Here is a 19,903-nt window from a genome sequence, read left to right on the forward strand (position 1 = left end):
ATCACCCAAAAATACCTCTTTGGCATATGTTGCCATTCAGCTAGTACATCTGCAAACAATGAATCATCATTTCTTGATGTAAAATCAACTTCAGGAAGGTTCCACGGCTATGCAAGATGGCTCTGGTACCCAGACCATGACCTTGTAAATCTCTTCTGTAGCCTACATGACATGGCACAGCTGGAGAATGACAGTTCAAGCTTTTCTTTCCCAGAGATGAATATGTGGTTGATAGCAGATCACAGTGCCTCAAAGATGGAACAGGTTGGAAGGTATTATTTCACAGCCCTTTATTACAGCCCTAAACACCACCAGTGGTTGGTGCCAAGCTCTAGCTGTCTGCCGAGTGCCACCCAATTTGGCCAAACGGCTGAAGGAGAATAAAGCTCTGGACCCAGTTCCATGCACCAACATCTATGCCCCCCAAATCATCTCAAGCAGCAAGCTCTGACACTCATCTAGATTTAGAGAGCAAATATTTTTCCCACTCCCCTATCCTATTGAAATTGACTGAGAATAGGGCATATCCTTGGGGACCTCACGATTTAACACAGGAAACACACCAATGAGGAACCACTTTCCATAGCCCTGCACTGGATTCTACTAAAAAAATAAATAAATAAAATAACTTAGTCAATTAACTTGCTTATTAAGTAGTTATATCACAAACGCCCCAATTCTTGGCCCTAAAGTTTGAACAACTATATTTCATGCTTTGGAAACAGAAAAATATACATATATGACAAAGGTCATACAGTGGGAAACATGGGCTGGTATAAAGCCTGGTTGGTGTCCAAAAAACCTAAAAAAAAGGATGTGGTTCTCTAAACCCAGAGCTAAAGAGAGGCATTGCCTCTCTTTGTCCTGAATAAGTTCCCCAACTCATCTGTCCTCCACTTAACAGACCCGTAAGAATCCATTTCCTTGAAGCAACCTTGCCTGGGTTGCTTCTCATTTCCCCTATCATTTTAGTAATTCTGTAGGAAGTATCTGTAATGCGCTTACAGACACATGCCCCCACTTCTCAACAAATAAGTATTTCTTCAGTAAATCCCACTGAGAGTGCACTCCAGAAAAAGCAGTGCTTGCAAAACATTTCATGTTCATTTTTCAGAATTCAGAATGAAGTGACTAACCCCTGATATACAATAAAAATGATTAAATGCAAACACTACTGAGGCTCTGTGATAAATATTTTATATATTAATATGTTTTCAAAAGTCTTATTTCATTTTTACTGCTTTTCTGTATGGCATCATTCTATTTTAGTACATGCAATGAAATAATCTTCCATGAAAAAAGTAGGCATTTCTGGCCCATTTTAAATAAGCAAATGGATAATTATTGTGCTATTAATTTGCTATGTAAATTGTTTAAATGGCTAACTCTTTCCTCTTTCCATTATTAGAGACAGATCATTCCTTCCCAAGGAAAATGGAAAATCCCTTTCAAAGGATACTGTTTCTTTCCTAATGCCCAAGATACACAACCCAGGTGCTCTGTACTATTATTCTCTTATTAAAAAAGCCATAAACTCTATGAAAAGTCTTCAGTATAACACCTTCTTGATGTTCACTCAATGTCAAAATTCACCAAAACTCCTTTCCCTACTTGAGAAATTAACACCTTGCTCTAGGGAAAACCACTGGTTGGTGACTACCCAAAAGGCTCCCTACAACCACGACTGGGTGCCTGGAGACAGGGATTCTGCTCTCTCCTTTCACAGGCTTAGGTACAGTGCACTAGTCTCCTTTTCTTGTTTGCATTTATTTATGGCAAAAGGAAAGAAGAAAACTACCATACTTCAGAGATTTTCCAGTAAGTATGTTATAAACAGTTTTTAAGTTATTTCATAACAACCTGGCACCGTCCACCAAAAAGAAATCCTTTTTGAAACTATCAATGATTCTTTGGGATAAACCTTTTACTCAGGTGCTGTTATGGTAGCCAAAGAGGCATACATAGCTGTTAGATACATATTTAGAAGCTTCTAGAAGTGGGAACTATTGAGGAGGAGAATAAAAAGAGGCAACGAAGGTTATACCCAGGAGATCCAGCCAATGTGCTGAAGTTCCTGATGTTATTGTCACATAAAGGAAAATTGCTTCCTATAGATGTTAAATTTTGAAAACTGACTTCTTCCTCATTTTCAGGGCTGCTGCCTCCCTTCTCCTTATCATATATATGAGAAGGATGTCAGTAACTTACTTATAGGCTTAATTAGAAAGTAGTAGAAAACCCTGTCACCAGATTTGCAGAATCCTGCCACAGAAATCCTGGCACACAGCACCTGGGCAGTGACCCTGGCACTCTGCACATCACCCGCTGACCAGGCCTTTGCCTGAAGCCGACAGCTAGCATGATACGAAGGAAGAGGGACTTCACCAGGCACGTCGTTCTTATTCTAGGCCCCAGAGTTTCCTGACATTAGATCACAATGCTAAAATTCATAAGGATAAGTCACTACACAGACACCACCTTTTTAATTTGGACAGAAATGATCTGCAACAAGAGTGAATGGAAGCAGAATCGAACCCTCCCAGGGAGAGGGGTAATTTCTTGTTATTGGAGCACCCACACCTATTCCTGTCCTCTGGGGCCCTTCGGGTGGACTCCACAGCATCCTTTCTGAAAGGGATTCATCCCCTTTCTATTAACCACATTTAGGCTGAGTTTCTGCATTTATTCAGTTATTATTCAGTTATTATTCAGTTATGCTTACATTATAGCCCATATAGGAAATTTGGCCCTTTGTAAAGAAACCAACCCAACTTGGAAGATCACAGTTTAATAAACACAAAGAAAACTTTAAGTTAGGTCTCACTGCACAAAGGAAAAAAAATCACCATGGAGTCCAGAAACAATGATCTTAAAAACAAGTGTGAGGGGAAAATAAATAATAATTGAATAAATATGCTAGTCAAATTGACTTATTTCTTTGAAGCTGTGGGCCATTTTTTTGGGGGGGGGTAGGATTTAGTGAGGTATCTCATTCTTAAAAAATAAAGAAGGAAAGAAGGAAAAGAAAGAACTGGTCAATTTTTTAAAAACTGGGCAAAAAAACACATAGCAATTACTATCAGCATTCTTCAGTGATCTGGATGTTGTAAATACAATGTTTTGAATCTTACTCTAATATCAAGTAATACATAAAACTCAACACATCATGTTTCTGCTACTGTGTGTTTAGTCCTCATGACCAACCCAAATCATGGCTGTTATTATTCTGACTAGTAACAATACCATCCATCCTGGGTATTTCAAGTACCCAGCAATTGGAGGAACGGGCCTTAGGAACTACCATGTACTTCTTCACAGCTAAAGCTCTCTTCAAAGCAGCAAGTTTTATATTGGACTAAGGATCTTAACTGTAAGATTTGCCAGAAGTTCTCCCCTCCTGCCCAGCAACATGGAAGAACTGTCCCCTTTTCATACATAAATCCCCCAGTTATGAGGCTGTTTGGGTGAGTGTTCTCTCGGTCATCCTCAGTCGGTCCCTACAGGATCATGGAGCAAGTGGCTGGAAAAAAAAGATGTGAATCCTCAGTTCTGAATAGATGGGGAAGAAAATAAACTAATTCCAAGAGGCCACTCCCAAACTAAGAGTGTCGGTAACAGGACAACACTGGCTGTAATCATTCCTACAGAAGAAACAAACAACATGACCTGGAAAACTGATTTTAAAGTCCCCTATCTGGTAAAACTTTGGCTTTTCTCTTCATGGAATCCTCCAGACTAGAACATTCCAAGTTGGTACATCTGGTGGGAAGTAAATGGATTACTAATTCACCACAGATACTGATCCCCTCCCCACTGGAGCAGCCACCCCATACCCAAGAGGCCTGAGTCCTGACTGTGCTCCAGCTGGGGGTGGCCTGGTCCACTCACTCCACTGTGCTATACAAATGCTATCATTTTCTATGTTGCTATGACATGAAAAAGCTGCAATGTTGTTCTATTCTGCCCTCCTCTCCTACTGGGCTATTAATCAGGTTCATAGGATTTTCTATGCAATGTAAAATATGTGGGAAAAGTTATATCTATATAGGTTTGCACACTTCCTCATTTTCAGCTTATTTTTATGGAGGATCTCTCATGAGTGTTAGCCACAATGGAATGGAATGATACTTAACCAGGAACCAAAACTGACAATGCCAAAACCATGTCCTGTAACAGTCACAATGCCTTTGTGGAAGACATATGGATAAATGGCATATCAAAGGGAATTGTGCACCAGTGTAGATCTCCTGGCAACTTAGAATGAATGGAGCTCATGGAGTATTTCTTTCTTTTTTTTTTTCCTGTCTAGGTGTGAGGCAGATACAAGTGGCCTACAACACTAAAAGCAGATGAGACTAATTTCTTGTCCTTTATCCTGTCTTAAATCCAGTAGATTACTCATGTCACTCTTCCTTCCCAGGGGAGTGAGAGAGGGTTGTGAAAGGTATAGGGGTCTAGAGCTCCTTCTGAAATAAAATGGTTTGGGTCAGAGGGAAATAAGAGAAAATGTGTATCCTTTCTCAAATATATAACTATACTAAAACTCAAGAAGTGCCTTTGGTGTAATAATAAATACTTTTATTGAGGCAATGATTTTATTGAAGCATGTCTCAAACTTGCCTAATCTTCTCTAACTCTATAAATATCACCCTAGTCCAAACTAGCCTTTGCCATCTCTGACCTGGACCTGCATCAGCTTCCAAGTGGCCTTTAATACTCCCATTATTTCCCCTACAATTCTTTCTACTTAGGAGTCAGCAAGCCTTTTCCAACATAGTAATCAGATTATGCCATCCCCCTCCTTAAAACACTGCAGAGGTTTCCTATTTTTCTTTGAATAAAAGCTAAACATTTAGCTCAGCCTGTATGGTCTGATATATTCCATCTACACTTCTGACCTCATTTCATGCTATGTACCCCTTAGTCTGCAAAGCTCCAACCATACTGGGCTCTGATGACACCTCAAACATTCTTTCCTACTTCTTTGTACTTATGGGTCCTCTGATCTCCCTATTTTCAAGGGAATAGTATCTTTTCACCCTTTAAGTCTCAGCTTAAATATCACCTCCTCAAAGAGACCTTCTCTGACCATTCTAGCCAGAGTAGCCCCCACCCTATTATCTATCTCTCACAGAACTGTCACTTACTTCACAGTTCTTAACCACCAGCTGTTTTCATTATCTCTTGATGTGCCAGTCCTTTATACCTTTATCTTACTCATTGACACTGTCTTGTTCACCACTGTGACCCTGGAGGCCAGAACAGTGCTTGTCTCCTAGTACAGGACTCCATCAGTACTTGCTGAATGACTAATAAATGAATAAATGGGAACCCACAATATGGCTGGATCTACTTATGCATATTTTGTTGTTGTTGAGCCTGTACTCAAAGATTAACACATCAAGATTTTCTTAAATGTCTCACTATTCTATTTGTGCTTTTCAATATTTATCTCTAAATGAGACAAAATACACTTAGTTTTTCCTACATCCATTTCCCAATTTATCACCAGTTGGGCTAATAATGACTACCACACAACCCATAAGATTAGTTCTGAAAATTATACCCCAGAAAAAAGTAACATGGTCAAATGAATCTGGGAAACACTCCACATTTTTTTTTTGTCTTGGAACTTCACAATGCATATTAGCATATTAAAAACTCCAAAATAATTACAGAAAAGAAGCCAGATTAATTTTGTTGAACCCAAGGTTTTCCATACTTATTTGACAACAGAATCAATTTTTCTACCAGTGCCAATTAACATCCCTAAGAACTAGTATTTCACAGAATACACTTTGAAGGAATTTTCTAGATAATTTTTTAGAAGAAAATGCCAGAAGTAGTTTCCTTAGAGATATTCACTGGGTTCAAAGTAAAGATGGTGGTTATACAAATTTGAAACACTAATAATGATAGTTAAAAAATCAATCATCTATAGACCAGAGGTCAATTATATGACTTCAGAATAATCTACACTATCCCCTTCTGTTTGTCTTTTGGATAGTTAAATGGTCACCATCAGTGATGTTACTATGAATTCAACCCAAAGCTAAGTAAGTCTGGGAAAGTTAAATGGCAAAATTTCACCATAGATGCAAACACAATCCATCTGATCTCATTTGCCATAGCGGAGAGGGAAAGTGTCATGCATATTTAATCATAACACAGGAAATGACAGAAAGCTGTTCTCTTCCTGCCACCACAAAAGATGGATCTTCATAGGGCCCCTCCCACCACTGAAAAAAGAAATAGAGATGTCATGTTAATACTGGCAAAAAGTTACACCTCTAGCATTTACATGGATTATGTAGTTAATAATTAAGAACCAAAATAGACAGAATAGAATGACAGAAAGATAATGGATTAAATCTAAATCACTTTGAGTGATTACAGAGAGACTGAGAACTCACCACAACTGAAATGTCAGCACTGATGTGAGAAAAAGAAAAGGGAATTGTAGAAGAATGTGACCCACAGTAGTGCAGAGCAGAGAAGCAGATGGGAGAACCAGGTAACAGCAGGGAAAGAGAGTCTGGGTCAGAACCAGTTCAATCATTACTCCAACTCCTCTGTGATAAGGTCTGACTGATAGCCCAGTATCAGAATAAGCTCTTCAACTTGATCCCTCATTGAAATATAAAATATTAAAATAGAAAGCACCTGACAAAGATTTCATTTACTATCAGTATATTCTTACATGAGTAGAATGTCATGGTAGGCTCTAACTCAAAAAATGAAAATATTAAACTTCATGACAATTCAGACAGTACAGCTGCAGTTTACATACTCTGTAAAGAATAAGTGAGGGACAGATGAATCGTGGAAAAAGATGGTAGAGGTGAAAACTGAGAGGGCTCTTCAAGGTCTGGTATGTGCTGACCTCTGCAGTCCCATCTCTCATTGTTCCCCTGTGTAACCTCTACCCTAACTGTTTTGGACTCTATATTCCAAAGCACATTAAACTCCGCAGCTTCACAAGCATGCCATGTTCTCCCAGGCTGCTACCTCTGCTTAGAATGCCTTTCTAGCATGCATATCTCCCTTTCTTTGCCCAGCTAAATCCTACTTACCTTTCAGGACTCAGCTCAGATGCCTTCCATGAGCTCCCTTCTTTTCAGTCTGGTTAACTGCATCTGCCAGTGCTCACACACTATATCAGAATATTTATACTACGTCATAAGATCTATTTACTTGACAACCTGTCAGGCCTATATCCTCAATGTCTGCCATAGTGAATAGTAAGCAGTGATTGATAAATATAGATCAAATGAATAAATACATGAAAAAAAGTCCATAAACAAAAAGAGACAAATAAGTAATAATCTGAAAATGAATTAAACCAATAATCAGAAATCACAGGTCCTGGTGCCTATTGACTTATGAATCCATATACTTGCATTTGATGTGCTTCTCACAGCTAGGGCAGCACTGCCTCTACCCAGGAAGCCTCGTCTGTGTCCCAGACCTCACCCCTTCCCAGAACTACTCTTATGCCACCTCAGCTTACACTGAGACACTTACTGCCGTGTTAGTAAAACTCATCAGCTAAAGGGTCACTAAATATGGGTATAAAGCTCTCTGCACACAGACCTTTAGAAATAATTATCACTTTTCCACTGGAAAGAGCAGATGTGATGGCTCCCCACAAGTCACTTGAACTATCAGAGCACTACAAATTTTCAAGGTTCATTGACTAGGAAAATGGTGTTAATTGTGGTGCTCTGGTCTTTGGATCTTACAATTGAGGCACAATCAGATTCGTTTAAAAATATATATATTGATTTACCTTAATGATGATAGGGAAAAGCAGAAAAAGGGCCCCAGGAGACGAAATGTATTTTCTACTGGTGTTTTCTAAAATATTTCACTCAGGTTGCTTCTAGAAATGTCATTTTCATGCCAAATTAAAAGTAAACATAATTATGTGTAATACATCAAAAGTACCTAATTAAAACACTCTGAGGCTAAAATACGCAGACAGACATAGCTAATTCTAACTTATTTCAGAATAACTTCATTATTTATTTATTGAAAAGTGTCAGTCAAACACATTAAACTAGTTTGTGTTTAGAAGAGCTTAAAAGCTGGCAGTGATTTTCATTGAAGTTCATTCCTGGTTTTCTGTTTTGGGAATAGATAAGTACCTGATTATTTTGATGCTAAAAGGGGAAAAAAAATAAGAACAAAGGGAATTTTAAGTATGGAGAGGTGGTGAGTGAAGATAAAACCTGGTGAGTCATGATGAGTTCCTTACAAATAAAAATGATGAGATTGTGACTAGATACAAAACTATTCATTACCCTAATATAAAGACCCCTGTCTCTCTAGGTCCACTCAGCCCTGTGCAGTGAATAATTACCCTGGCATCAGTGCTTCCTCTTAGCAGTGGGCATTAAACTGTCAATCATCCCCAAAAGCCTGGTGTTCAAAGTGAGGCTGACTACAGGCTCTGTAAAGGAGGGTCCAAGAAGGGCCAGAAGAAAATAGGCCCCCAAACTTCTCCGGAGAGCCTCTGCCATGATTCTTGGAAGCAATCTCGGGAAAAAGGGAAAACTTGAAGATAGCAGAAAAGGAATATAAGAGGGCTCAAGTTCTGTTCCAAATTGGGAAGAAAACTTCACAGTCCCAAAAGTATTTCACATTTATATGCACAGAACATTGTGTGCTAGGTGCTTCAATGTCCTGTTTCTAAAAAGCAGGCAAACAGTGAAAAGGGAAAGAATTCAAAAAAGGTAAAGGTGAGAAAATGAAGGAAAAATAGCAGGCCTGGAGCCAAGAAAGAAGACCCACATATATACTGGGTATGAAATGCTGGGCTTGTCACAGGTCTGATAGAAAAAGAATGCAGGATGACAGAGAATCAGTCATGTAACTCTAACATGCATTCCACAGAGAATATTACTTCTACTCCTAGTCATGACAGAATAATTAGAACTAGACTTGCCCTCAGGCATAAACAACTAAAGAGTTGGATGGAATACTGGCAACTGTTTTCAGACCTTAGTCAACAGGCAATGGAAAACAGTAATCTTTGAGAGAAAGGAAGCCCACAAGGTGAGCCTTGGCTATCTACCTAGGAGCACTTTCTGGAATTGGCACAGGAAGGTGGAACCCAAACAGAACACTGTATCCCTGAGCTGAGGAGAAGGAAATTGGAGTTTGTAGCCCCTGAAGCAACCGGACCCTCTGGGCCTGGGAAGTGGACTGGGTGGCAGCTTTGCAGGGGGAGACCCAGGAGTTTGAAGGTCTCCCCAGAGGACCTTGACTACGGGCTAGGTCGCACAAGTGTGGAGTGAGCCTCTGTCAGAACCAGAGAGTAGCCGCAGCAAGGCTGAGAGATGAGCAAAGATACCAGATGTTGCACTATGCTGAGAGACACTGGAGATCTGCTGCAGTGCAGAAAATGCACCAAACGCCTTAACATTCAGTTAAGACCATAGAAGGGCCACATCTTTGGAGAATACATCACTTTCTAAAGTAAGGGTCATACCCTAAGACTAAGAGCAATCCTAACAGAGAATAAAGCCAAGTCTGACAGGATCAAGAGGGTTCACCAGTACTTTAACTACCGGCCAAAAGAAAACCCAATCAGTCATACAAAGAAGTAGGAAAATGTGACTCATAATACAGAAAAATAAGCATCCAATATAAGGACACCAAGAGATGACCCAGATGTAGGAATGAGTAGAGGATTTTGAAATAGTTATTTTCAGTACATTCAAGGGCTTAGAGGAAAATATGGGCATATGGGTGAACATATGGAGAAATCTCACCAGAGACATGAAAAATATAAAGAGAACAAATGCTAGTACTTCAAATCAACACATGTAAAATTTTAAATTTACCAAATGGGCTTAATAGCAGATTGTAGACTACAGAATAGAGGGTCGGTGAATTTGAAGACAGAGCAATAGAAATTATCCAATTTGAACAATTTTGATAAAAGTATTTAAAAATTAAAAAGAGCCTTAGTGAAGACAGTCCTAATAATACCTGCAGTCTGACATATGTACTTGTTGGAAGAGAAGAGAAAACAAATAATGGGGCAGAAAATATTTAAAGAAATAATGGCTACATATTTTCCAATTTGATGAAAAACATATACCGACAGATCCAAGAAACTCAGTGTATCACAGAGATAAACACAAAGAAAATCACAACTAGCCACATGATGTCAAACTGGTGGAAATGAAACATATGAAGAAAATTGTGAAAGTAGTCAGTGAAAAACAAAGACATTACTGGGAACAATGATTTAAATTACAGATGACTTCATGTCAGAAAAAATGAGGACCACACAATAAAACATCATCTTTATACTACTGGGGATGGGGAAACCCTGACAACACATATTTCTATACACAGTGAATAATGTCCTTCAAAACTGAAAATGAAATAAAGACATGCAGAGAGACAAAAATCTAAGAAGACTCATCTCTAACAGACTGCACTACAAATTTCTGCAGGCTAAAGGAAAACAATACCAGTTTAATGCTCACAGAGATTTCTCACAGGAATGAAAGAAGAATACCACAAATGGTAAATATGTAGGTAAATATAAAAGACAACTTTTTTTCTTGATTTCATCAAAAAATCCCTTACTAAAGACAAAATAATAACATTACATTGCAGTATAAAATGCATACAGAAGTTAAATATATAACACAACACACATGGACAAAGGGAGTAAATATAGTTATATCATCAATCTTACACTGTACATGAAGTGTATAATATAAACTCTGAGATAAATTCAATATGCATAGACTAATTCTCATAGCAGTGAATTTAAAATATAAAGGGTTAGAGCTAAACTTTTTGATTAATCTAACAGAAATTAGGCCCATTATTAGATTAAATAAAAATGAAGCAAAGCAAGAAAAATAAAAGAAGAAAAAGAAGGAAAGACAAATAGAAAACAAACTGTAAAAAGTTACAACTCAACTTAACCATACAAAAAATACACTAAATAGAAATGGATGATATACTCTAATTAAAAAGTGCTGGCTGCCAGGTTGGATGAAAAAGCTAAAGTGCTTTTATGCTGCCCAAAAGAGACTAATATAAAGAAATATATGGTGTCAAAGGACAGAAAAATAAGTAGCATGCAAATTATATGCATAAAAAGCTGGTATGAATATATTAACAAGAAAACTTTAAGACAAAGCATAATACTGTGTATAAGGTTAATTCCTAAGGATAAAAAAGTAGATTTTTCAAGAAGATATATTAGTTACAAATACTTATGTGCATAATAACAGCACTTCAAAATAAAGAAAGAAAAAGCTGATAGAAGGAAGAAAGAGACAAACCTACAATCATAGTAGAATATTCCAACACATCTCTCTCAATAATAAACAAAACAGTAGAATAAAAATTAGCAAGGGTTTATGTTTGAACAACGCTATCAACTAATGTATTTTTAAAAGCCACTACATCCAGAAATGTCAGCATTACCATTCATTTCAAATGCAAATAGATTACTCAAGAAGTAACAATGAAAATCAATAAATTTCAAATTATTGACTTATCATAGACTATATAAAGGCAATGGAATCAAATTAGAAATCAATATCTACAAAATCCCAAGTATTTAAGAATTAAACACACTTATAAATAACTTATCGATAAAAAAATAAAATCACGTAGAAAATTAATATTAATTATAAATACACAATATTTCAAAATGTATGGGATACAAATAAAGCAAGGCTTAAAGGGAAATGTAGAGCTTCAAATTCTTAGAAAAGGTAAAAAGTTTAAAATTGATTATCTAAGTTTCCTCTTTTAGAAGTTAGAGAAAGGAAAAAGAAAATTAGACCCAAAATAATTAGAAGGAAATGTTAAAGAAAATAAAATTTAATGAAATAGAAATCATACAAATAGAAAAAAATGAACAAAGCTGAAGGTTGTTCATCTAAAAGATTAGTACAACTGATAAATCCCCATCAATACTGATTTTTATAAAAGGAAAATAAGAATTGCAAATATCAGAAAGAAAAGATGTCATTACACTATAGATCCTAGAGATAACAGCAACTACATTCCAGTAATTTTAATAACTTGGCTGAAATAGACATATTCTGTGAAAAACACAAATTACCACTATTGATTCAGGAAGAGTGAGCATAATGGCTACCAAAGCCAAAGAATGATTTTTCTAAAGTTACATATCAAAATTCTTCATTAAAATAGACTTAAAAAAACTTTAAAAAGTAGAAAATCCCAACTCAGGAAAATGTAGGAAGGAAAATATTTCATGACCATGTAGGGTTTATTCCAAATACAAATTTGATTTAACAATCAAAAATCAGTGTAATTCACTTTGACAGAATTAAGAAAAACTGTATCATTACAAGACACACAGAAAAATGTTTGACAAAATTAATATTCATACATATTAAAAATTCAGGAAACTGGATTACAAGGGAACAGCATTATAAAAGATAGCTACAAAAAAGTGACAGGGGTGCTGGAACACTTGGACATGCACATGTAAGAAAATGAATCTAGAAAGAGATCTTATACCCTTCACAAAAATTAATTCCAAATGGATCACAGAGTCTAAAGGTAAAATGCAATACTCTTAAAGTCTTACAGAATGGGAGAAAACCTGGATGACCTTGGGTATAGGACTTTTTAGATACAACACCATATACATGATCCTTGAAAAAACACAATTGATAAGCTGGACTTCATTAGAGTTAAAAACTTCTGCTCAGTAAAAGACAGTGTCAGAAAATTAGAAGACTAGGCCACAGACTGGACGAAAATATTTGCAAAAGACACATCTGATAAAGGACTGTTACCCAAAATACACAAAAAACACTTGAAACTCAACAATAAGAAATTTGATTAGAAAAATGGGCCAAAGATCTCCACAGAATCCACACCAAAGATGATATATAGATGGCAAATAAACACATGAGAAAATGTTTCATATATATCCACATCTTAATTAAAACAAGATACCACTACATCTCTATTAGAATTGCCCAAATCCAGAACATGTAGCAACGGGAACTCTCATTTATTGCTGATGAGAATGCAAAATGGTACAGCCATTTTGGAACACAGTTTGGCAATTTCTTACAAAATTAAGCACATTCTTCTGATATGATCCAGCAATTAGAGTCCTTAGTGTTCATCTAAAGGAGTCGAAAACAAACATTCACACAAAAACCTGCGCACAGATGTTTACAGAAGCTTTATTCATAAATTTCAAGACCTAGAGGTAATCCATTTGTCCTTCAGTAAATAAAGTGGCAAACTGTGGTGTACCCAGAGAATGGTATATTATTCACCACTAAAAAGAAATGAGTTATTTAGCCATAAGAAGAAACGGAGGACTCTTAAACACGTTATGAGTGAAAGAAGCCCATCTTAACAGGCTACGTAATGTATGATTCCAACTACATGACATGAAGGAAATGGAAAAATTATGGAGTCAATAAAATGATCAGTGGTCACTAGAGGTTGGGGGTCAGGAAGGATGACTAGATGGAGAATAGAGGATTTTTAGGACAGTGAAACTAATGTTAATTTTGGTGTTGTATAATAATTCTATTATGGTTTTATATTTTTGAAAAAGTCCTTACCTTTCCTAGATAATGAAAGATACACTATAGAGTTAATTATTTACACCAAGGATTTCCTTTAAAACATTCTAAATGTATACATCGATGTAACTTTTATAACTAAAATGTAAAACATAAAAAGACAGCTAGCCAGCTATTTCACGATTTGAGTACTGATTCCTACAAAATTTGATGATGGTCTTCCATATTTTAGAACTCTTAAATATTACCTCCTGTTAAGGTAGCTAAGGTTATTTCTGCTCTGTACAAACTGGCTCCCAAAACACTAATGCTACTGATGAATAATAAACATCACAAAACAAGTAAAATACATAGTTGAGGAAAGGTTAATTGAAAAAACCCAATCACACTGAAAAAGAAAAAATGTGACAGGGACATTGTGGAATATTGAATGCTTTTCCTCTAAGATGAGGTAGGATTCTCATCATTTCTATTCAACATAATACTTGAGTTCCTAACATGGATATTAAGGCAATAAAAACAAGTAATTAGATTTGAAAGTAAGAGATTAAAAATATCTTCATTAGTTTTTGCACAGAAAATCCTGAATTTTTTACTAAAATACTACTAGAAGAGAACTTAGTATTATTATAGAGTATAAGAAATCAATTATATTTCTATATACTCACAGAGAAAAATGAAAAATATTTCAATGCCATTAACAATACTATAAAAAATAAAATCTTCAGGGACAAATTGAACAAAAGATATACAAGGCCACTATTCTGAAAAATACAAAAACTGCTAAGACAAATGAAAGAGACCTAAATAAATAGAAGATAAAAAGAAAGCCTCAGTATTATTAAGATATAAGATATATAGATTCCACACAACACAAATCAAAATCCCATAAGGCTTTTTTTTATAGAAACTGATAAGCTGATTCTCAGATATATTTGATCCCCAAGGAGAAAAGCAAGTTTAATCAAAAAGAGCAAAATTTCAAGGACTCATGCTATCCGATTTCAGGACTTATGAAAAAGCTACAATTATCAAGACATTGTTGTATTAACATAAGGATAGACAAATACAACAGAATAGAGTACAGAAAAAGATCTACACATATATGGCCAATTGATCTTTGAGAAAGGTGCCAAAGTAAGTGAATGGAAAAAGAATGTTTTTTTCAACAAATCGTGCTAGAACCTGGATACGCATTTGAAAAAGAAAAACAAGAAAATCTCAAACTTTACATGATAAAATAATAACTTGAAATGGATCATAGATCTAAAGGTAAAATCTAAAATGATAAAAATTCCATTTTAAAACATAGGGGTAACAATTGCAATCATGGAATAGGCAAAGAAATCTTGGAAAGGAAACAACAAATACAAACAAAAAAATTTTTAATTGATAACATTGAACATGATCAAAATTAAGGACTCTGTTCATCTGGACATTAAGAAAATGACAAGTCAAGCTAAGGAATGAGAGAAAATATTCACTATATATGTGTCACATATAGATTTGACAAATGAGTTAACTGCAGAATATAAAGAGTGCCAGCAACTCAATAAAAAAGATTAATAATCTAATAAAGAGGAAAATATAAGAACAGGCACTTCACTAAAAATATATATAAATGGCCAATCAATACATACAACAAAAAGTGCTCAACATCATTATTCATCAAAGGAATGAAAATGAAAATGACAACAAGATACCATTATATACCCCCAAAGAATGGCTAAAATTAAAAAGCCTGAAAATGCTAAATGTTTATTAGGATGTGGAACAAATGGAACTCTCATACACTGATGAAGGGAGTATAAAATGGTGCCACTGCTTTCAGAAATTACTTGGCAGTTTTTTATGAAGTTCACCTATACTTATCCTATGACCTGAAATTCCACTCCTAGATATTCACCCAGAACAAATATATGCCCACCAAAAAATCTGTACATGGCTTTATTCATAATAGCTCCAAATTAGAAACAACCCAAACACCCATCAACATAATCAGGAATAAACAAATTCATGTATTTATACAACAGAATATATATTGTAAAAAAAAATGAACGGATACATGCAATAACATGGCTTAATATCAAAAACATTATTTCAGTGAAAGAGTCCACATACATGACTAAATACCATATGATTCTATTTATTTGAAGCTCAAGAAAAGGCAAATCTAATCTATTGTGATGTAATAAAAACAGTGGTTGTCTAAGTGGTTTAGGGATTGGCTATAAGGGGGTAGAAGGTTACTTTCTGGGTGATGGAAATATTCTACATCTTCACCGAAGTACTGATTCCATAGAAATACTATATGTCAAAATTCATAAAATGTACACTCATGATACATGCATTTTGATTTATTTAAAATTTTATCCAAAAAAGAAAAGGAATGTAGGATTTTTGGTGGCTCACCCATCTTACAAATACAGTTGACCCTTGAACAAGGGTTTTAAGTGTGCAAGTCCAATTATACATGGGTTTTTTTTCAGTAGGTACACTGGAAAATTCTGGGGAGATCTGTAACAATTCAAAAAAAGCATGTTCTTTTCTCTAGCTTATGTTATTGTAAGAATACATATAACATGCAAAATATGTATTAATTAACTATGCTATTGGTATGGCTTCCAGTCAACACTGGCTGTTAGCAGTTATTTCTGGGGGAGTCAAACGTTATACAGATTTTCAACTGCATGTGGTGTTGGTTCCCCTAACCCCCATGTTGTCAAGGATCAACTGTATTAATTTCAAATGCCGAAGGAGAATATAAAGTTTGATTAGTTTGTGAATGTACCTAGTTAATTATAATATAATTAGCATATAGTACTGTCTCCTCACCATAAGTTTGTGAGAAAAAAAGAGAGAGAGAGAATGGACCAGAAATAATTTTTGTTAGATGTGTTTATCTTCCACTTCCACCTTATTTTTCATTGATATTGTCTTTCTAACACTTAAGAAGGAAACAGGGATTGTCTCAATGGTTGGATCCCAAGTCCTGTCTCTCTTAGCAAATTGTTCAGTTCTTTAAGCATTTTACTCTTTGACTAAGAAGTGGCTCACCCAAAGCTATGAAGCATTTTCAAACACTAAGTTAACTGTCCTTGAGATGTCTTTAAATAAGATCTAAACTGCTCTTTCTATGGATGAGAAAACTGAAGTCCAGGAAGGGTAATGAGTCTAGTTGAACCACATAACCTCAGGATTAAGAATAAAGGGCTGTTGCCCAGCTGGCCCAAGGCAGAGCCAACACCACATGTCAGGCCAGTGAAATTGCACGAATCATCAAATTCTGCAGAATTGAATGGAAAGTGCTGTAAAGAACGAAAAGGTTCTAAGAAACAGAGGCAGACACCATATGTTAAGTGAATGTGCTTTGCTTAGAAGGAGGAGAAGACAATTTGCAAGGTAGTTTAAAAAGGATTTTAAATGGACATGTTTCTTTTGGATTTATTTTTCTTTCAAATTTTAGATTCAAGGTTTAGGGGAAGTGATGTCAGCAAAATGGCAGCATAGGAATTTCTAGCACTCATCCCTCCTCCTCAGAAATATCAATTTGAACTACCTGCACAAGAAAATACTTTCACAAGAGCCAAGGGTTCCAGTTGAGTGATTACAGCACCTAAGTAAAGCACAGAAACAAGAAAAGACACAAGGGGGATAGAAAAGATAGATTCACTCCCCTACCAAGCCCAGGCAGCCCAGCACATAGAGACACCCTTTCTGTGGAAATAGCAGAGTCTAAAGTCAACATAGACCCTAGAGCCAGCCCATCCCAGCAACAGGCCAACTCCTGCAGCCACAGGTGGGACCATGTGGGCTCCTATAAACCCAGGCCACTCTAACCAGTCATCCTCAGAAAGCAGTATACCAAGAGCTAGTAAGCAGAGAAGCACTAAAGAGAAAAAATTCCTACATCCATAAACATGCTACCCAGGCTTGGCATATTCCTGGAAATAATACTACATTTACACTCGAAAGTTCTAGTAGGTAAAAAAAATTAATGAGTTTCTAAATTCACCTAATAGGAATATAAGGATGGAGGTACCTTATATCTATTTCATACACTGTGAATTTTCTCCAAGCTGTCCATCTGACTAAACTGATTAAGCATGAAATCTTCCCAAACCAAGTTTACAAGGGATGCTTATAGATGATGAGGAAACATCGTGAGGGTAGCCCACAAGATATTAATTTTTCCACCTCACCATCTCACAGTCTTTTCTCATAAATAGCAAAACTAGACATACAAAAGGTGCCGAAACAAAAGGACAGATTTACCCAGAAGGCTCACAATGAATATTTGCCTCCTGGTTCCCAGAAATGAGAACAGACTTACATTTTGTTTGCTACCAACTCAACTGTGTACCCAGACCCCCACAACCTTTGGCAAATTCCTGTGTTGCAGCCCTAACCCCTAATGTGATTGTATTTGGAGATGGGGACTTTGGGAGATAATAAGGTTTAGATGAAGTCATGAGGGTTGGGCCTTCATGATGGGATTAGTGTCCTTATAAGAAGAGACCCCAGAGAGCTTGCTCCTCTCCCTCTCCCCATGTGCATGCATGCACCAAGGAAAGGCCACCTGATGACACAGCGAGTAGGTAGCTGTCTACAGCTCCAGGACAGAGCTCTCACCAGACACCCAACCCTGCTGGCACCTGGATCTTGGACTTCCAGTCTCCAGAAATGTGAGAAATAAATTCCTGTTGTGTTTAACTCAGTCTACAGTATTTTGTTATGGCAGTCCATGCTGACCAAGACACAGGTTATGATGGTTATTTCACAACAGATCGTGATGGTTAATTTCATGTGTTTACCTGGCTAGGCTATGGCACCCAGATGTTTGGTCAAACATAGTCCAGATGTTTCTGTGAAGATAGTTGTGGATGTATTAATATTTAAAATCAGTAAAGCAGATTATCCTCCATAATGTGGATTCAATTAATTGAAGGTCCAAGATCAAAGACTGTGGTTTTCCAAAAAGAAGCAAATCTGCCTCACGACTACAACATATAAGCTCTGCCTGAGTTTCCAACCTGCTGGCCTGTCCTACAAATTTCGGACTCAAAACTGCAACACCAACTCTTAAATTTTCAGCCTGCTAGCCAGCCCGACAAACTTCAGACTTGCCACCCTCCCAATTGTTCCTTAAAATAAATATTTATATTTATCTTTCTGTGTGATACATATCACACACATATATATATTGGTTCTGTTTCTCCGTAGAACCCTGCCTAATACACAAGTTTAGCAAAGTGGTATAATACAAACAAGGAATAATCAATGACCAGGGAATGGGGTAGGGAACAAGGAGAAGAAAAGAGCACATATATCTTTCCCAAATTATCTGTCTACAAGAGTTAGGGTAACTTACAGCTCTTACTGGAGTACAGGATAGCTATTTTAAGCTTATCAACTAATTTGGTTGATAAAGGTAAGCAAGTATAGTTAAATTAAAACTTTTAGTATTATCTACTATGATTATGTTTACTTTAACCAACTTCATTTTTTCTTTATAGTAATGGCCCAGTTTTCTCACTTGCATAGTTTAAATTCATTCATCTGTTTGCCATCAGATATGCTATATGCCTGACAGAAGTTTTCCCCACAATGAACAGCATCAAATATTCTATCAACTCTTTCTTTTTTCCCGCAGTCCTCCCTCTCAGTTATCTCCAAGTCATCCTAGTCCTAACCCCACCTCTGCTACATAACTATTACCCTAAGACTTCCCTTTTCCTTGCCCTGGTCAACACTGTTCTTTTTCTGAAACATATGTCCTCCTCTTTCTTGGTTTACTCATTCATTTTGTTGGAGCACATCCTCTAGTAACTCGCTAAGAAAGATTAGATGGAAGGAATACATTTCTCAATACCTTTATTCCTGAAAATATCATTATTTTATTTCACACTTGACTGATCATTTGATTGGGTATGAAATATTACATTGAAGGTTAACTCCTTAATTTTAAAGGCATTTTTTTCCTTTGTTTTCTAGAAAATCATTGTCTGACTCCAATTATTTTCTGTTTATTTCTTTCTCTTCCCATGCTGTGGAATTCTACAATGGTTTTCTTTGGTCTAGGTTTTGCCTCCATATACTAAAGTATTCAGTGTGCCCTTCTAGAAGTACAAGTCTTTCTGATGTTTGATTAAAAGATACATCTTTTGGGTTTTGTTTTTTTGTATTACTTATAAAACATAAAAACTTTTTTTTGGTATTATTTCCCTGTCTTCCTTTTTGTGTGGTCTCTTTCTAGAATTCATATTGAATTTGAACCTCATAAATTGATCTCCTAGTTTTCATACCTTTCATCTCCTATTTTCCATGTTTGCTTTTTATTT

The 19,903-nt window shown here is 36.2% G+C and overlaps 1 protein-coding gene across 6 annotated transcripts in view; it reads right to left on the reverse strand.

The window, feature by feature from the left end:
- The window catches only part of CCDC85A (coiled-coil domain containing 85A), a 193,652-nt gene that overhangs the window by 79,750 nt on the left and 93,999 nt on the right, over positions 1–19,903 (reverse strand). The gene's annotated exons all lie outside the window — the stretch shown is intronic.

This window comes from Manis pentadactyla, chromosome 2 (assembly GCF_030020395.1).
Source record: "Manis pentadactyla isolate mManPen7 chromosome 2, mManPen7.hap1, whole genome shotgun sequence".
NCBI lineage: Eukaryota > Metazoa > Chordata > Mammalia > Pholidota > Manidae > Manis > Manis pentadactyla.